At 40.8% G+C, this 19,383-nt stretch overlaps 1 protein-coding gene across 3 annotated transcripts in view; it reads right to left on the bottom strand.

Moving 5' to 3' along the window:
* Positions 1-19,383, bottom strand: part of anks1b (ankyrin repeat and sterile alpha motif domain containing 1B) — a 215,732-nt gene that overhangs the window by 69,964 nt on the left and 126,385 nt on the right. The gene's annotated exons all lie outside the window — the stretch shown is intronic.

The raw sequence follows: 19,383 nt of genomic DNA on the forward strand, positions 1-19,383 counted from the left end.
CCACAGACATGTGTGCCATCATTGGCTACTTCTTTTCACTCATCAGAGGTGGAGTGTCACAAAGAGTTAAATCTTGGAGATGCCTCAACCAGCCAGCAGGGGAGCCCAGCCAGGTCACTAGCACAACTGAGATTAAATCTCAGTGTCCACATTTAGTGGACACATTAGTGTCCACATTTTGACTACTATGACTGCTCCAAAAATCAGACATTCCAATGAGATAAGTTTGTTGGTGTGATGTAGTTTTGAATTAAAGCTAGTATACAGAAATTCTGACTTCTGTTTTGAAACCTTAACAATGTTAATAAAGGTAATACATGGGTGAACAAAGCCAATATTCATTTATTTATTGTCTGTTTTACCACTGCTTTATCCTATCTAGATTTATGGTGGCCAATCCTCTGGGCAAAAGGTAGGAAATCCCCCATACAGCTCACCAGTCCATCACAGGCATACACACACAAACACTTGGGCCAATTTTAGTAGCTCCAGTTAACCTGACTATGTGTCTTTGGATTTGTGGGAGGAAACCGGAGCACCTAGAGAACATGAAACTCCATAGAATCCCCAGAACAAACCCAGAACCTTCTCGCTATGAGGCCACAGTGCCACCCACTGAGCTACTGTGTCGCACAGTAAGCCAATACCAAAACTAAATCAAGAAAAGTTAAATTTCTGAAGGAGTCAGTTACAAATATCAGGACATAGAGTAACTCGCTTGTGTGATGAGCCTCTTCGTGAGAATCCACAGCTGGCTGGTGTAAACAATGCAGCTGGTGACTTTACACATGTCGAAGGAGGCAAGTGCTAGTCTGCAGCCCCCCTCAGCTACCATGGTAGTAGGGTTATTGGTAACTTAAATGCCGAGCAAAATAAGAATAAACAAAGAATAATGTTTTTTGGCATCGCTAAGATGAAAATTTGAAGTTTTAAATAAATTTTTTCTAGAAATATAAAAATAATAATAAAAAAAAAAAAGCAAATAAAACAGAGGCTAGCAGCACGGGAATTGCAGAAATCTATACAACTGGATAAGCTCACTGTTTATGTGACACCCACAAAAAAGCAAATATGGTGTTAATAAAGCAACACCATTGCTGCACACCAAGTTTGCAAAAGACCACTTAGATGAACTACAATGATTCTGGGACAATGCTCTGTGAACACAGCAAATTCCGCTAGCGCACCAGCGCTGAGATTCTGAACACCTCGGTTCGAAACTCCGCGTTGCCACCGGTCGGCTGGGCACCATCTAGCGGGCATAATTGGCAGTGCCTGCAGCAGACACGTCTCTGCTAGGGCGGGATGACTGGACTATGTGGGTGGAGTCTGCAAATGCTGTGTAAGGACTCTGATGGCAGATAGAGAGGTGCGTGTGCAGAGTTCATAGATGAAAAAGGGCTAAGGGCTGCACGCCAAAACACAGCAAATTCTTGGAGTGGAGAAAGTATTATGGTTTTTGGCTGCATTGTTACCATTGGGACTGAAAAAAGCATAATAATTAGGCAAATTTTGTTCAATAAATAAAATAACAATTGGGTTTTCTGAAGTCAGAGACCAGTTTTAACCAACTAAGATCATTTGGGATGACCTAAAGAGTCAGTTTCCTTAAGAAATCCTGAAAGAACGGTGTAAAATTTAAATCCACCAGGTTTTCCCTAAAGGGTTTCCAGCCTGGACTGAAAATGAATAATGAATCAGTTATTAGTTTTGGCAGAATGCATTTGTGTACAACTATGACTTGAATAAAGATCCGGCAACAATTTAAGTGTCACCTGATTTTAAAGTAAAAAACCATGTAATTGATAATATTTTTCACTTGCAGTACATCGGTTATCCTGCACATACAGGACAGCATGTTACCATAGCAATAAGTACCACTGATGCAGCACAAAGAGTGTTTTCAGAAATAGAACTAATAAAAATAGCATTATCAGACCAGGACAACCAGGTCCTCTACCAGTACAATAAATAAAATGCCTTTGATAATAAGTGGCACTGGAGACATACTACACATACACAACGTGGCCAAAAGTATGTGGACACCCCTTTATAGTTGTGTTTATTCTTGTCAGCTTTGGTTCGATTAAAACAAACCCTGATGTGATTGCTCTGTTAGTGCGGTTCTTACAGTAAGAGCCCTTGAGCAGTGAGGTCTTGGTCCAACATATTCTAGTCTGATTCATTTCAGGTGTGAGCACAATCTGAACCAAGGGCATCTAAACAAACCAAACATGACATGTCACAAGATGCAACACTAAACACGCCACGAGAACCTTCTTTGGTGTGTGCAGCAGATAAATTTCTGTTTTAACTTCTTTATCCATTTTACCACCTCTTGCTGTGTTTCCTGTTGTTAAAATACCACCAGGTATACACAACAGTCGTAGTGCATTGTTTACATTTTCAGCATTTAGCAGACGCTTTTATCCAAAGCGACTTACACAGTGAGCAGAACACGATGAGCAATTGAGGGTTAGTGGCCTTGCTCAGGGACCCAACAGTGGCAACTTGGTGGTGGCGGGGCTTGAACCGGCAACCTTCTGTTTACTAGTCCAGTACCTTAACCACTGAGCTATCACTGGCCCTTGTTCAGCACATTTAGGGTTTGCTGAACTCATGAAGTAAGAAATAAAGTGTACTGAGTTACAGGGAACACAACTGTACTGACTGTTTTAAGGCATATCACAGAATACAGGAAGAGGTGATCCCATCTACTGTGGAAATCCCAAAGAGATAAAATGCATTCAATATGCAAACACATACAGTAAACATTCTCAGCGTGCTGCATTATAGAAAAGTCTGTTACATGATGACTGGCTTGCAAAATATGTCATATGTGTGCCATACATCACTTTTTTAGGCTTTCTGAATTATTTTCTTGGTTTGTTCGGACAAAGGAAACCGCACTATTAATACGAGGGTTCTTTAAGAAAGTTTCCGCACTTTTTAAAACCCTAAGAATTTTCTACATAGCAGAAATGGGGACTCGAGTCCGACATCATTCTGATCATGTCATTTTCTGCTCTCTAATAACGCTCCGGCCGTCTTAACCCGCAACGCACGAATGGGTAAATGTTCCAACCAGCTTCCGGCGTAGTGATGAAGTGTCGCTCCCTACTTAAAATGGTGGAATACCCTACGTAGCGCACTTCACAGTAACAGATAATGTGAATGGAACGCTCCTACAGAATTGGCACTAATGGTTGAAAGACCGCCTTCTGATTGTAATTTTTAGTAAGAAATGCTGTTATTTGCATGTATTTAGTTTTCAGTGTCACACAGATGATTGTCAATGAAACGCTTGATTGGCTTTCTAACAAGTTTGTGTTTTACTTCACAACCGGGAAAAGTTTGGAGGTTTTTAATTATAAGCACATTTACAAAATAACTTATTATAAATAAGCTTATAAATTTGATAGCATCTGGAACAACATAAGCTAAGGTAAGCAGTATTATGGATTTTTTTTGCTGTGTTTGGGATTTTGGCTGCTGTGCCGTCATTTGCAATGAAAACAAAACCTCAGTTTAAGCTTTTAACTGGTACCTAGGAAAGTAAAGGCACTAAGTAAAACGGCAAAATACAGTCACTAATCTGTTGTTGTTTTTATCTAAACGTACATATTATTTGTTTCTACACTACATTTCCAATATATGTTTTGTGTATATTATATTGACTCGTGACTTGACTCAGACTCTAGCCTAGAGACTCGTGACTTGACTCGGACTCTAACCTAAAAAGTCGTGACTTGACTCGAACTCTAGCCTAAAGACTCGTGACTCGACTCAGACTTGTATTTTGTGACTTGTGAACATCTCTGCTACATAGTCACACTCTAATGCATTTTTCCCAGCGTCATACCAACTTTTTAATGCCAACAGCAACAAATTTTTTTGGTTGAGCGTGTAGCCACTGATGAACTGCTGCTTTCACATGAAAATCTTCTTCCCCTTAAAGCTTCTCTGAGCTTCCAAAAAGGTGGAAATCAGATGGTGCTAAATCCAGACTATAAGCTCTCCCTCAGTCTCTCAGACATGACCAATTACTATTCCTCCCTCCCTTACCGTTTCAAATTAAAATATATAAGTGTAGAAACTATTTAAAGGTCTCTCGTATAAACACAACCTAAATTATTGAGTTTATTAAAGTTCAGTCACACCCATCGTAAACAAGTCTAAAAAACAAATATAGCCATTCATTATATGCTTTCAGCTTTGTCACAGTTTGGGGAAAGCCCCGGCCTGCTTTAGCATGACTGTGTCCCTGTAGTGTGAAGGGCCTGTAGTGTGAAGGGCCTGCAGGGGTTCAGCCACCTCACCTCTTGGGTTCAAATGTCAGTAGCAGTGGGCTAGCATAATAGACTGCTGTGCCACCTGTGCACCATAGGTGTCCACATATTGATTTTAAAGATACTGGTTTGAGTTAAGCCTCCTTTATCTGCTCTGAGATATGAAGGGTTAAAGCTGATCTCAGATCAGTAGCGCAGGAAATTGGTTCAGAGAGTAGGAAATGAAAGCTTCAATATATTTCTATACTTCTCTCTAGTTTCTTTATTGAAAAACAATGACCTTGGCCATGCCTATTTCTATTTGTCTCTATTAGCTAGGATGTCTTGAGTTTGATCTGCAGAGCAGCACATACAAAAAGCTCTGTGGCACATCAGAGATTGGTAAACATTGCAGCAAAGCAACAGTCTGCCATCTAATATTAATCAGATCTGAAGCCATTTCTGAAGCTCACTATCAGATATTTAAATATTCAAACGCAGGGGGGAAGTAGGCAGGCAAGGAAGAAGAAGAGCGAGTCTTTCAGAGGTTCTTTGAGATACCTCACTCATCCGGAGTAAGCAGATAGTGCAATCTTCCATAATAATGAGCCACTAGTAGAGCAGGTGCAGAGATGTTTGTGTGTGTGTGTGTGTGTGTGTGTGTGTGTGTAGGAAGGCTAAATTAGCTTGAGCCTTTTCATTACTGTTCAGCTTTAACAATAACCAATTTTGCAAAGAGGTCGATGAAAATATTATTCATCTCCAGGGTCTAAATGAAACTGCCGAATAAATCTCATTGCTGATCGACTGGACTGTATTATTAAAACTATAAAACAGTGGGGTTGCTACAGTAGTGCAGCAGGTAGTGTTGTTACCTTACAGCTCCAGAAACCAGGTTTTAATTCTACCCTTTGTTTACTGCCTGTGTGGGAATTGATCATGTTTTCTGTGTTTTGTACAATTTGCAAAACATTTTACAGTAACAACACTAATAAGGGTATTTTATGGGTTTCCTCTGGTTACTATGGCTAGATTTACAGCATTTAGCAAGGTTTATATATATATATATATATATATATATATATATATATATATATATATATATATATATACAGTGTATCACAAAAGTGAGTACACCTCTCACATTTCTGCAAATATTTTATTATATCTTTTCATGGGACAACACTATAGACATGAAACTTGAATATAACTTAGAGTAGTCAGTGTACAACTTGTATAGCAGTGTAGATTTACTGTCTTCTGAAAATAACTCAACACACATCCATTAATGTCTAAATGGCTGGCAATATAAGTGAGTACACCCCACAGTGAACATGTCCAAATTGTTCCCAAAGTGTCAATATTTTGTGTGACCACCATTATTATCCAGCACTGCCTTAACCCTCCTGGGCATGGAATTCACCAGAGCTGCACAGGTTGCTACTGGAATCCTCTTCCACTCCTCCATGATGACATCACGGAGCTGGTGGATGTTAGACACCTTGAACTCCTCCACCTTCCACTTGAGGATGCGCCACGGGTGCTCAATTGGGTTTAGTCCATCACCTTTACCTTCAGCTTCCTCAGCAAGGCAGTTGTCATCTTGGAGGTTGTGTTTGGGGTCGTTATCCTGTTGGAAAACTGCCATGAGGCCCAGTTTTCGAAGGGAGGGGATCATGCTCTGTTTCAGAATGTCACAGTACATGTTGGAATTCATGTTTCCCTCAATGAACTGCAGCTCCCCAGTGCCAGCAACACTCATGCAGCCCAAGACCATGATGCTACCACCACCATGCTTGACTGTAGGCAAGATACAGTTGTCTTGGTACTTCTCACCAGGGCGCCGCCACACATGCTGGACACCATCTGAGCCAAACAAGTTTATCTTGGTCTCGTCAGACCACAGGGCATTCCAGTAAATCATGTTCTTGGACTGCTTGTCTTCAGCAAACTGTTTGCTGGTTTTCTTGTGCGTCAGCTTTCTTCTGGGATGACGACCATGCAGACCGAGTTGATGCAGTGTGCGGCGTATGGTCTGAGCACTGACAGGCTGACCTCCCACGTCTTCGACCTCTGCAGCAATGCTGGCAGCACTCATGTGTCTATTTTTTAAAGCCAACCTCTGGATATGACGCCGAACACGTGGACTCAACTTCTTTGGTCGACCCTGGCGAAGCCTGTTCCGAGTGGAACCTGTCCTGGAAAACCGCTGTATGACCTTGGCCACCATGCTGTAGCTCAGTTTCAGGGTGTTAGCAATCTTCTTATAGCCCAGGCCATCTTTGTGGAGAGCAACAATTCTATTTCTCACATCCTCAGAGAGTTCTTTGCCATGAGGTGCCATGTTGAATATCCAGTGGCCAGTATGAGAGAATTGTACCCAAAACACCAAATTTAACAGCCCTGCTCCCCATTTACACCTGGGACCTTGACACATGACACCAGGGAGGGACAACGACACATTTGGGCACAATTTGGACATGTTCACTGTGGGGTGTACTCACTTATGTTGCCAGCTATTTAGACATTAATGGCTGTGTGTTGAGTTATTTTCAGAAGACAGTAAATCTACACTGCTATACAAGCTGTACACTGACTACTCTAAGTTATATCCAAGTTTCATGTCTATAGTGTTGTCCCATGAAAAGATATAATGAAATATTTGCAGAAATGTGAGGGGTGTACTCACTTTTGTGATACACTGTATATATATATATATATATATATATATATATATATATATATACAGGTATATATATAGCAGTATATATACAGCAGTGACAGTGAGGTGACTCCAGCAGCACTGCTGTGTCTGATCCACTCATACCAGCACAACACACACTAACACACCACCACCATGTCATTGTCACTGCAGGGCTGAGAATGATTCATCACCCAAATAATACCTACTCTGTGGTGGTCTTGTGGAGGTCCTGACCATTAAAGAACAGGGTGAAAGCAGACTAAAACATTATGTAGAGAAACAGATGGACTACTGTCAGTAATTGTAGAACTACAAAGTGCTTCTATATGGTAAGTGAAGCTGATCAAATGGACAGTGAGTGTAGAAACAAGGAGGTGGGTCAAGTACCTTAACCAATGAGCTACAACTATACCAGTTTCTTACCACTTACTGAAAAACATGTAGATATTTGGTGGCTGCATTTAACTGCCCTAAGTTGTGTGTCTGTGTGAGTGAATGTGAATTTGTGTTGCTCTGTGATGGATTGCTAGCCTGTACAGAATGTATCTTTGCCTTGTTTTATTGCATTTTCCAAATTTGCAAACGAAAGCAAGTGATATCAGATGATGCATAAGCAGTAGGTAGTCTAGAATATTATATAATAAGCCTCTCAGTTTATATTCCCATGGATCAACTGCAGGACAATGGCTGGGATGCATGTACTATTCTAAGCTCTGTACACCTTTGGTGCAATGTGCACTGAATGATAGCACTGCACTTTTTGTTGTCTTTATGCTATGTCAGTTAATACAATGTATCATTTTATATGTTTTATTATGTGGCAAACAGGAATTTAATTACAGGGGTTGTTGTGCCAAACATGCCACCCACTATTCTATAACTAAAAAGTGGCCAACTGAAGAGTCCCATAATATTATTCATCATTATATACTGATCAGCATTACATTAACATTAAAACCACCTCCTTGTTTCTACACTAATGCCTAGTTCACACTACACGATTTTTGCCCTGATTTTGGCTTGGCGACTGGTCGGCGCTAGATTTGCCGGCTCGGGAGCAACTCGGCGTTTGCTCGGCGATCAAAACTCGGCTCTCAATCGCTATGTGTGAACTACCCAACAACTCGATCCGACCGGCTCGAGATTTCTAGCATGTCAGATATCTGATCTGAGTTGCACAACTGGCAGTGAGTGCTATGTCGAACAGCCAATGAGAACACAAGATACAGTGTGAGGGGAAACGCAGGAGAGGAGTGTAAACAGGTGGGACAGGGGGATAATATAGTTTATATCAGAATACATCGTTACACACACGTTTTACAGTATTTCTGACCTGATCGTTCTCTACAAAACATCAACACCAACATTGCAAAAATATTTATTAACCTCCAACTCACTACAGAACAATCCATGCTGTTCGTGTTGCCAAATCCACTCAGATTCATTTATTTGTTCTCCTTGATTTTACGCTGCACATCAGCGCACAAACACTTTGATCACTCGCTATTTGTTGACGTGCATGTTTGGACGTGGTATCATTAAACCTCTCGTCACTTCTCGCGTGTGTTTTTGTAAAAAAAAAAAAAAAACGTAGTTTGGGAGATCAGAGAAGCTCGCCTGTGATTCCAGTTGGTGATAGATCATGTAGTGTGAAAGCCCCTATTGCCGATCAGTCGTGTCGTGTGAAATACACACCGACTGAAAGACTCCCGAGTGCAAAAGATTCAGTTGTGTAGTGTGAACTGTACAGCGACCCGGCAAATCAGAAAGTCGTGTAGTGTGAACTTGGCATTACTGTCCATTTTATCAGCTCCATTTACCATATAGAAGCACTTTGTAGTTCTCCAATTACTGACTGTAGTCCAGCTATTTCTCTACATACTTTATTAACCTGCTTTCACCCTGTTCATATTTAGGTGGTGGATCATTCTCAGCACTGCAGTGACAATGACATGGTGGTGGTGTGTTAGTGTGTGTTGTGCTGGTATGAGTGGATCAGACACAGCAATGCTGCTGGAGTTTTAAAATACTGTGTCCACTCACTGTCCACTCTATTAGACACTCCTACCTAGTTGGATGGATGATTTACATTTACATTTTCGGCATTTAGCAGACACTTTTGGCAACATGGCAACATGGCAGTGGTGGGGCTTGAACCAGCAATCTTTGGATTACTAGTCTCTAGTACCTTAACCCCTAGGCAACAACTGTCCTGAGTTGGTTCACCTTGTAGATGTAAAGTCAGAGACGATCACTCATCTACTGCTGCTGCTTGAGTTGGTCATCTTCTAGACCTTCATCAGTGGTTCATCAGGACGCTGCCCACGGGCGCTGTTGGCTGGATATTTTTGGTTGGTGGACTATTCTCAGTCCAGCAGTGAGAGTGAGGTGTTTAACAACTCCATCAGCATTGCTGTGTCTTATCCACTCATACCAGCACAACACACACTAACACACCACCACCATGTCAGTGTCACTGCAGTGCTAAGAATGACACCCCACCTAAATAATACCTGCTCTGTAGTGGTCCCTGGGAGTATATTGGTCATTGAAGAATAGCATGAAAGGGGGCTAACAAAGCATGCAGAGAAACAGATGGACTACAGTCAGTAATTGTTGAACTATGTACAAAGTGCTTCTATATGGTAAGTGAAGCCAATAAAATGGACACTGTGCTTAGAAACAAGGAGATGTTTTTAATGTTATGGCTGATCTGTGTATGCCAGTGGTTATATCTTAATTAATTCATTCAGTGATGTATTTTCTTAGTATCTTAATCATGGTTGTAGTTAATAAGAAGCTTATAACGAGAGCACTGGATGCAACATAGAAATAAACTCTGGACTCAAACATATAGCATCACATACTCACTCCTTCATTCACACACATAGAAACTGTTTAAAATAGCTAGACCACCTACTGTGATGTTTTAGGAAAAGGGGGGACATCTGATCACTCAAAGTAACCAGCACAGACACCGATATGTCTTGACGCAACCTTGCTATATGTCATTGCACATTGTTTGCATTGTTTTACTGACTATTTGGCAGACTGCCTGAACTATTGGATGCCAACATACTGTACTGAACGGCAGCAATAAGACACTATCAAAGCTCTGCAGCCAAAACTATAACTTACACTACTGGACCTATGCCATGATACTCCATATATTAAACAGACTGTGTGTAACTTTTGTATATTGATGCATTTGGTCATTAAGAAGTCATTATCTGTTGGCACAGTTTTAAGCTTCCTGGCACAACATGATCAGAATGTATGGTTTGAACTGATATACAATAAAAGGCAAAAAATAAGTGGACACCCCTTCTTATTAGACATGCATTTTGTGTATAAAATCAATTCCATAAAACAAATGATATACTTTAATACTTTGTGGCAACAAGGGCCCTAATCTTGAGCACTGTAAAGACCTTTTAATTTAAAGCATTTAAGTGCATACTCAATTTTTAATGTTTCTACTTTTAAGGTAAGCTGAATCCCAAATAGCTTTCTACTCTCTACATTTGTGCATACAGTATAATAATTATTGTTAAGTCTTTATATTGTAGCGTCGGCACAGGCTTTACCCAGAAAGCCTTGCGGCAGTGGTGTCTAAGCTCACCGTAGCCGTGTATCCCGTTGTTGGGAGTGGGGTGGCTGCGGTGAGGGTTGGGTAAGTAGCTTATATGTTTGTCTGTTGTATGAATGTATGTGTGTATGAATGGGTGTCTGTCCCTAAACCACTGAATGAACTGCCAAAGGCAGCTCACTCGCGGCCCTGACGCTATCCTTCCTGCTCGCCGGCGCCACATTGGTGTCAGAAGTGGGATTGTGGCATTTGGGTGGCTCTGGTGGTTCGGTGGGCCAATATGCCCGGTCTGTCTGAGTGCGCTAGCCCAGGTGGCTGTAGGGGCAGGGTGCCCGGTCCAGCAGTGGGTGGAAGAGCGGCTCGGCAGTGTAATGGGGTGCGGTCCGGACATGGAGCCACCCAGTGGACGCTGGTGAGTGGGTCACCGGGACGGTTGACCATTAGGGAGGGGGCAGTGTAACGTCGGCACAGGCTTTACCCAGAAAGCCTTGCGGCAGTGGTGTCTAAGCTCACCGTAGCCGTGTATCCCGTTGTTGGGAGTGAGGTGGCTGCGGTGAGGGTTGGGTAAGTAGCTTATATGTTTGTCTGTTGTATGAATGTATGTGTGTATGAATGGGTGTCTGTCCCTAAACCACTGAATGAACTGCCAAAGGCAGCTCACTCGCGGCCCTGACGCTATCCTTCCTGCTCGCCGGCGCCACAATATTTTAGCCAGCCATTTGTTATTATTTTTATTTATTTATTTTTTTGTGAAGGGTTTAGTGACAGAAGCACTAAGTGTAACCCCACACATTAAATATTAATAGATGAACCCTACTGCATGTGACATAACCAAAGCAGAGGAATACTGTGGCTTAAAAGTTACTTAAGCAAGGGAGAGAAATACAATAATTAATTGACAAGACACAAATAAAACTTTTGAGAAAAAAATGTAAGAAAGGCATGCACCCAGGCATGCAGACTGCTTCTACAAACATTTGTGAAAGAATGGGTCACTCTCAGGAGCTCAGTGAATTCCACTGTGGTACCGTGATAGGATGCCACCTGTGCAACAAGTCCAGTCGTGAAATTTCCTCGCTACTAAATATTCCAGTCAACTGTCAGTGGTATTATAACAAAGTGGAAGCGATTGGGAATGACAGCAACTCAGCCACGAAGTGATAGGCCACGTAAGATGACAGAGCGGGGTCAGCGGATGCTGAGGCGCATAGTGCACAGAGGTCGCCAACTTTCTGCAGAGTCAATCACTACAGACCTCCAAACTACATGTGGCCTTCAGATTAGCTCAAGAACAGTGCTTAGAGCTTCAAGTTTCCATGGCCGAGCAGCTGCATCCAAGCCTTACATCACCAAGCGCAATGCAAAGCATCGGACGCAGTGGTGTAAAGCACGCGGCCACTGGACTCTAGAGCAGTAGAGACGTGTTCTCTGGAGTGAAGAATAACGCTTCTTCGTCTGGCAGGGTTTGGCGATTGCCAGGAGAACGGTACGTGTCTGACTGCATTGTGCCAAGTGTAAAGTTTGGTGGAGGGGGGATTATGGTGTGGGGTTGTTTTTCAGAAGTTGGGCTCGGCCCCTTAGTTCCAGTGAAAGGAACTCTCAATGCTTCAGCATACCAAGAGATTTTGGACAATTTCATGCTCCCAACTTTGTGGGAACAGTTTGGGGATGGCCCCTTCCTGTTCCAACATGACTGTGCACAAGTGCACAAAGCAAGGTCCATAAAGGCATGGATGAGCGAGTTTGGTGTGAAAGAACTTGACTGGCCTCAACCCGATAGAACACCTTTGGGATGAATTAAGAGCGGAGACTGCGAGCCAGGCCTTCTCATCCAACATCAGTGTCTGACCTCACAAATGCGCTTCTGGAAGAATGGTCAAAAATTCCCATAAACACACTCCTAAACCTTGTGGAAAGCCTTCCCAGAAGAGCTAAAGCTGTTATAGCTACAAAGGGTGGGCCAACATCATATTAAATCCTATGGATTAAGAATGGGATGTCACTCAAGTTCATATGCGAGTGAAGGCAGATGAGCGAGTTCTTTTGACAATATAGTGTAGTTAAGAACAATAAATGCTCACCAGAGGGTAAACCCCAGAAAGCTGCTAAGCCACCAGTGGAAAAACACAGAAAAGGACAGAAAAGCACCTGCCTGTGGTAGCTACAAAACCAGAAAGCTGCTACCATGTACCAAGTTCCTGGATACAAAAACTAGTAATTTGCACAAAGCAAAGTCCCAGGTGCCTTTATGAAATGCTCTCCCCCAGGTGTAGAGAATGACTTTGAAGTGTAGTTCAGGGAGAACTACACTTGTCATCCACCGGCACCCCCACCACCAATCATAAGTATATTGCAGATCAGGTTATTGCAATAATGCTAACTAGTCACTCCGAAATGTAATATGTAATGTAAAGTTGCTATAACAACAGCCACTCTTTTGCAAAGACTATTCACAAGATTAAAGATTTCCTTTTAATATGACATTCCAAATCACTGACAAATAATACATGCATTACAAAGCCCTTGCTCATTTGCATTCATTAGCATTTAATCCTATTAAAAATACGTAACAAGAGTGTGCAACAACTCTTATAAATAATAAACACTCTCTGTATGTAATTAGCTTTGCAAAGCTGTAATTTCTGGCAAGGTTGTTCTTCACAACACACATACATTTATGCTGTAGGCAGCACAAACCCAGACTTCATAGCAATATTTAAAGTGGTCCATGGAGGATGAACCCAATATGCAGGACGCTTAACCCAGGTAGTCATCAAAGCCACAAATAAAGAGTAACTACAAAACACAGGTGACCAAAAAAACAGAGAGCTCAAACCAACGCCCATTGCAAAGAGCTGATAGAACAGATACACCAGATACAGAACAGATAGTGCATTAGTGGAGCCCCACACGCTCACCCAGAAAGGAAAGAAAACTCAGATAGCCATGCGCTGGCCCCACAGGGACATCGACAATGCATGCCCCAGCGAAAAGCTCTACCACAGAAGAAAGTAGAAAACAATACGATAAAAGAACATGGGTGAGAATTGAATAACTGAATCATCTCAGCACTAGCTCAGCTCCTCAGAAAAGATCCAAGAATGTCAACAACTGAGCCAGCAGAAACAAAAGACACCAGTCTTGCTGAGTATGTAGGTGTCACTAAGATACAGACACCAAACAAACACAATGAGCCAGCAAGCAAAAGCCCAAAGAGAACGATATTTAAAGGCTCTTTCAGGTGCAGCACATTACCACAGATGAGACCCAGAGATTGAAGAGAACGCCACAGACAGTCATCTGTGCCTCCATGGCCTCTGGAGGCAATTAGTGGTAGAGGAGATAGACCCAATTTTGTGATACAGCTCCATGTGTAGTCTCCATGGCAGGTGTGCCTGTTACACCACACACCTGTACAGTATTGTATTGTGGACTGTATTGCAGGATAATGCTGCTATACTTATTGGTAAAATGATTTAATACACAAAAAAATTGCCAAATGCTTTTCATGGCCTTTTTATGGATAAATACTTCATTTAAATGTATTGAAAGTTAGAAAACACAGACTATGAAGCACATCACTACCTTGATGAGTCATTAAATGTTTGTTTGTTTGTTTATTGGGATTTTAACGTCATGTTGTACACTTTGGTTACATTCATGACAGGAACGGTAGTTACTAATTACACAAGGTTCATCAGTTCATAAGGTTACATTATTTTGTGTCTCCAATTTACCTCACTTGCATGTCTTTGGACTGTGGGAGGAAACCGGAGCACCTGGAGGAAACCCACACGGACACGGGGAGAACATGCAAACTCCACACAGAAAGGACCCGGACTGCCCCACCTGGGGATTGAACCCAGGACCTTCTTGCTGTGAGGGGACAGTGCTACCCACCGAGCCACCATGCCGCCCAATCATTAAATAAAATTAAATTTAAGAATGTAGAGAGGAAAGTTCCATTTCACTTTTATGACAGTATTTTAAAAGAGGGTTCTATTCTTAATAAAGTCACTAATTGTTTGTACCACTTTAAACACAATATCTTAATCTCTTGGTTATAAAAAAAAAACACACACACATGAATGGGATCAGAATGTTAGTAAATTGTGCCCTTTCTTGTTGCCGGGTGATTTTCCTTGAGGGTACATAGTTTCTTCATTTGGTATGTCTATTTTTACATGAGAAAGTACATGTATTGTACCTTAATTTTATTAGGTACATCAGTATGTTGTGCCTTACATGGCTTTATGTACTTCTCTATGTTAAAACAATATATTCGGAAGGTACAGAGGATACCAGAAGACTATGCAAAAAAACCACATTTTAGGACTTTCTGGGGCTACAGACAAAATGAAATAGCAAAAGTATAAGACACAGAACGAGGCTATTAAGAGCCACCTTAATAAAAACAAATTAATTTGAAGACTTCTAATCTCAATTTTAGAGCTCTATTCATGTGAGCACTGAAATACTTGCCATTAAAATTAAACTAGTCAAGTCAAGTCAAGTCAACTTTATTTATATAGCGCTTTTTACAATATACATTGTCTCAAAGCAACTTTACAAAATCCAGGACCAACAGATACAAAAACCCCTATAAACTAGCCATTAAATTTATCTAGATAAAAATTGCTTTAGACATTAATTTAGGGCTGTATTTATAACCTCTTTTTATGACTTAACTGCAATGTAAAATGTAACAATCACTGTTAAAGGGCACAATCAAACCCAAGGTACGTATAATTAGAGAAATAACAATGAAAAAAAACATAATTATAAAACGGATAGTTCCGGTCCTAAAATCTGATTGGCTGAGCCGCGTTCGAAGCCGTTGTAAAATCCCCGATAAACGCACACCTATGACCACCTCACATCATTCCATATTAATACGCCACTGAAAAGAAAACGTGGATGTTATGTTCGCCCTCATGTTGCCTAGCAACACTGTTAACGAACTACCTGGGGTCGCGGAAGAATGCTTTTTGTAAGTGTTTTTGTAAATAAAAACATTTATAAATTGAACATTGTTGTATTTTATTATATTTTATGTTGACCGCCGTTTTATAAAAGCAATAAGCCACTCGAGACCGTGCGTTACTGCTATGATTTTATCACCGGGAAAGACGTTTTACAACCTTCCCCGTGATAAAATCGCAGTAACGCACGGTCTCTCGTGGCTTATTGCTTTATTTTATCTGAGCAAAGTGCAGCTACAGAAACATTTTTATAATGTTTGCCTCTTAATGCACGATGTATCCTGCACACACTGCAGTTGCCTCGGCAACCACAGAAAAAGATGCAGGTCAAAGCTAAAGAGAGCCAATCGGAATATGTCACCATCCACAAGCAAAACTGTTCAATTATATCCACACGCATTAGTCCCACACACGCAAAGCACACAAGGCTTATTTTTCTTTATTTATAAATTTTTTTATTTATTAGGATTTTAACGTCATGTTTTTACACTTTGGTTACATTCATGACAGGAACAGTAGTTATTCATTACACAAGTTTTATCAGTTCACAAGTTTATATCAAGCACAGTCTTGGACAATTTAGTATCTTCAATTCACCTCACTTGCATGTCTTTGGACTGTGGGAGGAAACCGGAGCACCCGGAGTAAACCCACGCAGACATGGGGAGAACATGCAAACTCCACACAGAAAGGACCCGGACCTCCCCACCTGGGGTTCGAACCCAGGACCTTCTTGCTGTGAGGCGACAGTGCTACCCACTAAGCCACCGTGCCGCCCTTTCTTTCTTTAACATACAGTATACTGTGTATGTTACTATTCAATCCCTCAAATCTTATGGTTCATTACTCTCCCGAGTTCTCTCAGTACAACAGTTCTGCCGTTGACCATAAAACTTGTTATGCAATAAAAGGGAAGGCCAGTCTCTAAAATCTTCTTATACTGTATCTTTATTTATTATTTCTTTGTATCCAATTGCGCTCTATTGTAAACGTTATTCAAATACTAACCTACATGAATATACACTGTACAGTGCACAGGATGCTATAATGACACTGAGATGCTAGGATGTATTGTACTGGTATAAATATTATGAAGCAGTGACTGTTGGGATCAGTTTGCTCCAGTGATTCTGATGCATAACATGTTGTCACTAAAATGGGAAATAGTTGACTATAAACATACAGTGGGTTTGAAAAGTATGTAAATGCCTTTACTCATTGCACAATTTTGTTTTGCATATGATTTTAAAGATAAATCAGAACCAATTTTTATCTATTAATGTACATTACATTTTTTCATGTTTTCTAAATAAAAGTATTCAGACCCTTTGCTGTGGCACTCCAAATTGTGGTCAGGTGCATCCTGTTAGCTTTAATTATCCTTGAAATGTGTAATGAACTTAAGACACAAGGCAAGGTATCAAGGCAGGAATTTAAAACAAATATTCAAAGATTTGAGTGTACCCAGGACCACACTGTCCGCAATAATTTTAAAAAGAAAGCTTGGCATGACCTTGAACCTTCCTATAATTGGGCATCCTGGCAGAACACCTGGCAGAAGTCTATAAATGAGACAAGACTGTAATGTCTTTAAATCTGAAGATTGCAGTTCACAGACAAGTTTTTACTTTGTCATAATGGGATAATAAGTGTAGCTTGATGGATAACAAAGGCAATTCCTTCCATATAGAAAAAAAATCAATTGTGCAAAAAGTCTAGGGGTCTGAATACTTTCTGAATCCACTGTAATATAAATACTCGCTGCATTTTTACTTGTCCTTCACCTTTTTTTACATAATTTAAATCCAAACATCATCTTGATGGTACCATCTCTGTGGTAACCAAAACACGGGTTTAACATATCCAAGGGCAGTTGTAGCCTAGTGGTTAAGATACTGGACTAGTAATCGAAAGGTCACTGGTTCAAGCCTCACCACTGCCAGGTTGCCACTGTTGGGCCCTTGAGCAAGGCCCTTAACCCTCAATTGCTTAGACAGTATACTGTCACGGTGCTGTATGTCGATAAAAGCATCTGCTAAATGCTGAAAATGTAAATGTAAATATCCACCATATTTTTGTCCTATTACCTACTCATATTTTTAAACCCCTAACTTTGATGCACTTGGTCTTTTATGTAACATTTTCCCAAGGATTTTGCTGTTTCATTAACTAGTATTCTTTAACTTCTTGCTTTTCAACTGTTTGAAACCCATTTTGACCTCTGTTTTCAGGTGATAAAATACTTATTAATGAAACTTTGAGGTGGCCTACACCTCTCCACACATCCTCCTTTTTGTACTTTCTCTGTGCAAATCACCAAACAAATAAACCTTCACCTTATTACTTTAAGATTGCAAGGTTTATCTTTGAAGATGTCACATTCCGTATGTGCTCCAGAGGCAAAGTGGGATTGGTAGCCCTAGTTTTTAGGTGAGAGATATGGTATCTCCTTTACTGGACAAAGCAGTATATCTTTGCTCAAGCATGTTTATATGTATGAAATGGGCATTTACTCAGTTACAGTTCTGATCATAATTATTCAACCCCTATTGCATTTAAAGTATATTAGCAAAATTTACAAACATTCAGGTTTGCAATAAACTAATTAAACAAGGGCAATTTAAAGAGCTCAACACAACTAATAAAACAAGTTTTTCTTTAAAATGTAACACACAATGCCACTTTAAATAACTACTGCAGTCTCAAAACTATGCAACCCATTCAATGTGTCTTTAGTACTTGGTATGACATCTTTTGTTGTTATTACCTGTTGCAAATGTGATGCCTAGCCAGCTTCTGGCAGTTTTCCTAAGGTATTTTAGCCCATTCTTCCTGGGAAATGGCCTTCACTTCACTAATATTCTTGGGTTTGCATGCTAGATTTTCTATGGGGTTCAAGACCTAGCAGGTAAGGTACTGGAGTAATAATTGAAAGGTCGCTGGTTCAAGCCCCACCACTGCCAGGTTGGCACTGTTTGGCCCTTGAGCAAAGCCCTTAACCCTTGAATTGCCTAGACAATATACTGTCACAGTACTGTAAGCCGCTTTGGATGAAAGTGTCTGCTAAATGCAGGAAATGTAAAATGTAAATGTGACAGGCACCCCAAAATCTCCAAGCAGTTCTTCTGAAACCATGCTGAATTATGAGATATGTTTGGGATTATTCTCCTGTTGGAAGGTCCAATGACACGCAAGCTTCAGCCTTATCACAGAAGACATGGTGTTTTCTCCTAGGATTTCCTGATACTTGATTGAATCTATCTTCCCCTCCACACATCACTGAGCCACTGCCATGCTTCAGTGTAGGCAGGGTGTTCTTTTCAGCATATGCTACATCCTTCCTCCTCCAAACATACCGCTGATCCACAGGCCAGAAAAGTTCAAGTTTTGTTTCATCGCTCCACAGAACTGAATCCCACCTCTGTAGCTTAGTTAGATGGATTTGAGCATGTTGGAGCTGACTTTTATTGTGCTTTTGGGTAATGTAGAGATACATCTTGGAGTATCTTCAGTGTTTAGTTTGCACCTGTGCACTGGGTTTTTGACCACCTGCCTCCTCAGCTGGTCATCTTTCTGCCATGTCCAGGTAGTGTAGGCATTGTTCCTTTAAAATTGAACTTGCAAACTATACTCTAACTGTATCTCTAGGAACATTCAGTGTTGCTTTGTTGCATCCTTTTCTTTGTTTGGGCAAGGCAGTTATCTAATCTAATATTTTGGACAACTTTTTTGACTTATTTACAACACACAATTAACCATCACAGTCTACAAACTCCTAGCCAGGTATTTTATGTGTATTATCTCAAGCACATCTAACTTAATATGTACCATATGTTTAAA

The sequence above is a fragment of the Trichomycterus rosablanca genome, chromosome 1 (genome assembly GCF_030014385.1).
Source record: "Trichomycterus rosablanca isolate fTriRos1 chromosome 1, fTriRos1.hap1, whole genome shotgun sequence".
Classification (NCBI taxonomy): domain Eukaryota; kingdom Metazoa; phylum Chordata; class Actinopteri; order Siluriformes; family Trichomycteridae; genus Trichomycterus; species Trichomycterus rosablanca.